This window comes from Trachemys scripta, chromosome 8, assembly GCF_013100865.1.
Source record: "Trachemys scripta elegans isolate TJP31775 chromosome 8, CAS_Tse_1.0, whole genome shotgun sequence".
In the NCBI taxonomy this organism is placed as follows: Eukaryota; Metazoa; Chordata; order Testudines; family Emydidae; genus Trachemys; species Trachemys scripta.
In genome coordinates, this window is record NC_048305.1 from 84305447 (window position 1) to 84311446 (window position 6000).

Below are 6000 nucleotides of genomic sequence, written 5' to 3' on the forward strand. Positions count from 1 at the left end.
CAGCCTTTGCACGTCGACGGAAGCAATCTATGTAGAAATCCAGTCTGTTGTTTTGACCGTCCGGAGGAGTCCATGCAGAATCCTTTTTTTTGTAGTGCTGGTAGGGAGGATTCTGTGGGTTAGTATGCTGTTCAGAGGTATGTTGGAAATATTCTTTGAGTCGGAGACATCGAAAGTAGGATTCTAGGTCACCGCAGAACTGTATCATATTCATGGGTCTGGAGGGACAAAAGGAGAGGCCCCGAGATAGGACAGACTCTTCTGCTGGGCTAAGAGTATAGCTGGAAAGATTAACAATATTGCTGGGTGGGTTAAGGGAACTACTGTTGTGGCTGCTTGTGGCATGTAGCAGTTTAGATAGTTTAGTGTCCTTTTTCCTTTGTAGAGAGGCAAAGTTTGTCTTGTAAATGGCTTGTCTAGTTTTTGTAAAGTCTATCCATGAGGAAGTTTGTGTGGAAGGTTGGTTTCTTATGAGAGTATCCAGTTCTGAGAGCTCATTCTTAATCTTTCCCTGTTTGCTGTATAGGATGCTGATCAGGTGGTTTTGCAGTTTCTTTGAGAGTGTGTGACACAGTCTCTCCTTGAAATGCTTTCCTCTGCTTCTCACCATCGTATCAGTCTTCCTAGACTGAGTCTGACCCATCTTTTTTCCCCCCATCTAGGGGCTTGGCTACACTTGCGAGTTACAGTGCAATAAAGGCGCCCCGGGAGCACTAGCTCACTACCCATCCACACTGGCAAGGCATGTAGAGCGCTCTGACTCCGCGGCTACAGCATTGCTGGTACTCCACCTCGGCGAGTGGAATAACATTTGCTGCACCCCCGCTGGAGCGCCGCAGTGACAGTGTGAACGAGGTGTTGTGTTACTGAACTCTGATCGGCCTCCAGAAATGTCCCATAATCCCCTTAAGTCAAGTGGCCACTCTTGTCTTTGTTTTGAATCGCAGCAGGAATGCAGATATGCCCTTTGAAAGCTCCGTTTCTGACAGCCAGCTGCTTATCTGCCCCAAGACAAAGCAACCATTAGTGTGGAATGCTGTGAGTGGGAGAGAGAGGTGGGGGGGAGGGGAAGGGAGGGTCTGCTGCTGTCTGAACTTACAAGACAGCATGCTGACATGCTCTCAGCCCCCCCAAAACCCATTCTCTCTCCCCCCCACATACACACAACACAATCCCTGTCATACTCCATCCCACCCACCCCCCATTTGAAAAGCACATTGCAGTCATTTGCGTGCGGGGATAGCTGCCCATAATGCACTGCTCCCAATGCCGCTGCAAGTGCCGCAAATGTGGCCATGCCAGTGCGCTTGAAGCTGTCAGTGTGGACAGACTGCAGCGCTTTCCCTACTGCACTCCATGAAGGCTGGTTTAACTCAAAGTGCTCTACATCTGCAAGTGTAGCCATGCCCTAGGTTCCAATTTAGTTCAAACACTGCAACATATGGGAAATGGCATTCTCTCCTGTTCAGCAAGATATCCTTAGAGATGAGTTTAAGCACAGTAGGCTATAGTGGCTTCTTCCATTGAGGAAAATGGCTATCTTAAACTTTATGGGGCCAATACATATTTCCATCTACTTGTACATTTCCAGGATATAAATTATCAATTACTCATTGTCAAATCTTCAAAATACTTCTACCTTTTATCAACAGTATTTCTTACAAATATATATTTATTCAATTAGCAAAAGAGATCTCCCTTACCATTAAAAAAAATGTCAGAACAAATGACATCTGCAAAATACATTCTCAAACATAAAATTCAATTACAACAAAAAAGCGACATTTGGACAATGATCGTTTGAGAAAGCAATATAAAATGTACTCATAAAACATGTTCCATTTTCAGATTACTTTTAATAAAGCCAAGCAGACAAAACTATAATTAAATTTATTTTATCTGAAAATATGTCTAACATCAGAGATTGCACCATTTGGAATCAACTTATAGAGACATTTTGGATGAGAACAGAGGGGAAGGAGGAATTTATTTTGTCATCCTTATTGAACTCAGACTACTGAGAGACAGACATAAGAAATGGCTTGCGCACCCACATCTCTACTAAAGAGAGAGAAAGTATTTTTAAACAACTCAATCAAAATAACAATTTTAGCAAAAAGGTTAGTTGCCCAAATTACTGACTTCATTCATATTTCTTTCCTGGGCTCCTTTTGTAAAGACAAACATAATAAACTGAAAATTTTGAAATACTATTGAATTAATACTAATACAGCTCATTACAGCATTTGAGACCTGATTTAGTTGGGAATTGGTCCTGCTTTGAACAGGGGGTTGGACTAGATGACCTCCTGAGGTCCCTTCCAACCCTGATATTCTATGATTCTATGAATCATTTTATGTTAAAAGTTGCTATAAATGCCCCACCACTTCACACTTGCCTAGATCACAGTTTTATTAAACAGGCATATTGCATTTAACAAAACATTAAAATGCCAAAGACTTGTCAGTTTTTGCTACAGGCCAATAAGTTACACTATCTGCTGTCCTGAACTGGGTAACAGTTTAAGGAGTAAAGGCCATTTTGGTCTATCTGTCTCACTCATCACTGTTTCCAGGTAGGCCCTCTTGATTCTTCATTTGTATGTCATAAGTTATTTTGCTATTAATCACAAACCCCTTCTTCACGGGTCAACTATTTCCCCACATCCATTATTTATTGTTGAGCTCGGTAGCAAAGCATTTTTTTGCTATGACTATAGTAATGTTATCCAAAGGTGCCTTTTATTAAATTTAGTGAAAGTGAAGCAAGCAGCAGTGACCACAATTATAAAAATAAACAAATGAGTGCAGTGCTGGTTTGCGGAATTAGATTTAGGGATATAGGCTGATGACAGCTCTTCCACCCCCTCACCCAGGAACTCTGTCACCACTAACCCTGGCACTATTTTTAGCTTAGCATCTTATTTTCAGTGGATGTCTCCCTAGTCTCCAATCAGTTCTATACCTGCAAGTATTAAGAGGTTTCCTTTTCACTATAGCCGGACATCTGGGAGTCAGAAAAAAAAATCCCAAACACAGGTTAACCCAAGTCATTCAACAGGAATGGGTTAAATTCCTGAAAGGGCAGGGTCCCCCTACACACTGCTGGAGATGAGGAAACATAGGCCAGTGCATAAGACTTGCTTCACTTCTCCCTCTCAGAGCAGGCGCAGCTCATTTGTATGGTAACAGTCCAGTCACACTGACTGCTCAGGCCTGTACTGTTCCAGCTGGCGTCCCCCAACGCTGAGCTAGTGTCTGACACAGCTCTCCTGCTGTCTAGCCCTGTGTGCGCGCTGCTGGGCAGCTCAAGCGGCTTCAAAGCCTGAGAGGGGCAGGTTGGGGGGCTGCCCCAGCGAGATGACACAAATCAGCGGTGTCCCTCTGAATCACAACGAAACAGGCATCGCATTGACTCAGTGCCCTGCCACTGCGGGGAACCTGCGGCTGCCAGGACCTGGTCTCCCGCGGGCTGTGTAATACTTGGGTCGCGTTTCAGGTGTGGCGTTTAGGGTGCGGGTGCTGGGGGTGGCCCGGGATACGCAGGAGTTAGGCTGGACGACGGGGTGCCGCCTTCTGGCCTTAATATCGCATAAGAGCTGACGCTCTGCCAGGGATTGGGAACGTCGCAGCCAAGGGTGCGACAGGGGGAGCCCCGGGAGAGGGGAAAGAGGAGCCCCGGCGCAGCAGGCTTCTGGGGACAGTCCAGCTGGGGCTCACGGCGGAGGGGAGGCGGGCTGGGAGAAGCGGAGCCAGGCCCCGCGGCGGAGAGAAGGGGGAGCCGCAGGACGGGACAGAGGAGCAGGGCACGGGGAGGAGAGGAGTCGGTCTGGGCATGGTTTTGGGGGGAAAACCCTGCGCCGTGCGCCCCGGGCTGGGAGAGCGACGCCCTGGCTGCGCGGAGCGGGAGCCGCGCCGACCCCGCTGAAGTTTTCCGGGGGAGTTTTACGCCCCGCAGAGCGTCTTACCTGGGGGTCCTGCCCGCGGCTCTGGCTCACGCTAATCCCGGCGGGCGGGCGGGCTCGCTGGAGAGCGGCGGCGCGGCTGCTGAGCGCCCCTTGGCTGCCGCCGCTGCCTCCGGCTCTGCAAGTTTCCATAAAAGTCCTGGTGCGCAGCCCGCGCCCGCATTCCAGGCGCGCCCGGCCCGGCTGCAGCTGTCCCGACACACGCAGGCAGGCAGGGCCCGCCGCGGCCCCCTCCCCTCCGCCCAGACCGACTCAGCGCGCCTGGGGCAGAGCCAAGCCCCCGGCCGCGCCGCAGGGGGCCAGCCCGCCTAGCCACGGCGGCTGGGTTATTTCGGGCTGGAAGCGCCACAGACTATAAATAACCGGGGGCTCTCGGGAGCAAAGCGTTCCCGGGCAGGCTCCCCCGGGGCCGGCCTCCCAGCCATGGTTACTTGAAAGGGGGGGAAGGTGACCCAAGGAAGCCTGGCCGGTGAGACAAGCACGGGACCAGTGCAGCAAAACTGAGCGTGCCGTGGCCGAGTGGCACCTGCCATGCTGGGCAGGGGTGAGGCCGTGGCAGGTAGATACCCAGTGCACCTCTCACCCTAGTGTCGACTAAACAGTCAGAAAATACTCACCCCCAGCCAGCCTTTCCGGGCGTCTTCCCACACAAAGTTCTGCCCCACGGCACGCGCAGAAAACTCACTGGCGTAGGCTTTGTGAGCAACTGTGCTCTGGGCCTCAGGCCCTAAAGCCCTGGGGCATTTTATAGCACGGAGCCCATGAAAGCAGCCAGCTAATAATAGTATGTGACAGTTAACTGTGGTGGAGTGGGGAAGAGTCCAGCCAGTGTCAGCTCTAGAGGAGTAAGGTAGCTACCTCATGAAGAGTATATAAATTATTCTGAAACAACCATTTAGGGAACAGAAGGTACCTGTCTTCCTTGCCCTGGAAATTAAGAACTTTTCTGTACTAGATGCACAAATATAACTTTAAAACTTGAATTTGAAATATACTCCTCATTGCTTTAAACTCTACTATAGAGTTCTTCCTTTCTTAGATTATAATCTCTCTAAGGCAAGAAGGACTGTCTTCCTAGTTATCTGTTGTACTGTGCTTAGTACAGTGGATTTGACTTAGTTGCATACACCTTAGAATAATAAATGATAGTGCGGCTGGCAGTTTGAACATCAGACTGGAAACAAGGCATAGTTTTTTAACACTGAAAGTAAGTAACAGGTGGAACAATTTACCAAGAGTTGTGGTGGATTCTCCATCACTGAATTTTAAATGAAGATCAGATGTTTTTCTAGAAGATCCGCTCTAGGAATTATTTTGGGGAAGTTCTAGAGCTTGTGCTATATAAGAGGTCAGACAATGATCACAACGGACCCTTCAGGACTTGTACTCTCTGGCGATTTAAAATAAAATAAAATAAAAAAGTGAGGGGGAGGGAAAGGAGACACAAGAATTCCTCATCCTTTCTTCACTCAAGTGGCTGAACCAATATCTCTGAACTAAACCTTTGGGTTAAAATGAAGATAGGATGATTTAACTTGACTTCTTTTTAGATAGGTATGAGCAATTTGAAAGAGAGGGTTAAAATAAAATGTCCTGTGACCTTGTGTTACTGTGTGTAGCTACAAGAATTAGATGGGAAAGTACCATCTATTTAGGTTGTTAAAATGACGCTTTTTGCCCCACAAAACTATTTATAATGTACCCATCACTGTGGAATCTGAGATCTTTAAAAAATATTAGTAATCTTTGCTCCTCCTTTCTACTAAGAAGCATGATGGCTTAGCGCAGGAGGGGTGTCAAACTAATTTAGAGGAGATCACTGGATTCCATATCAATTTATGGCCCTGGATATAAATTCATAACTTCATACACTATTCAATCTAGACACTAGGGAGGTTTGTATAAGGGAAAAATATCGTTTATGTAGTAACTATACTTTTATTTATAACTTTCATATGCTGTCATTATTCAGTGAGAAAACCCACTTTCCTTTAGGCCACCTGTTTCTGTTCTCTTTCTTTGCATGCATTCTCTG

The 6000-nt window shown here is 47.4% G+C and overlaps 1 protein-coding gene across 9 annotated transcripts in view; it reads right to left on the minus strand.

Annotated features, from left to right (window-relative positions):
* Window positions 1-4632, minus strand: part of NEXN (nexilin F-actin binding protein) — a 43118-nt gene extending 38486 nt beyond the window's left edge. For 3 of the 9 annotated variants that reach the window (XM_034778279.1, XM_034778283.1, XM_034778277.1), the window contains exon 1: window positions 3969-4178. The gene's annotated coding sequence lies outside the window, so the exon portion shown is untranslated. Of the gene's footprint in view, window positions 1-3968; window positions 4179-4582 lie in introns of those variants that run through there. The other 6 variants (XM_034778280.1, XM_034778278.1, XM_034778272.1 and 3 more) reach the window with 4 other exon arrangements.
* Between the last annotated feature and the right edge of the window lie 1368 nt (window positions 4633-6000).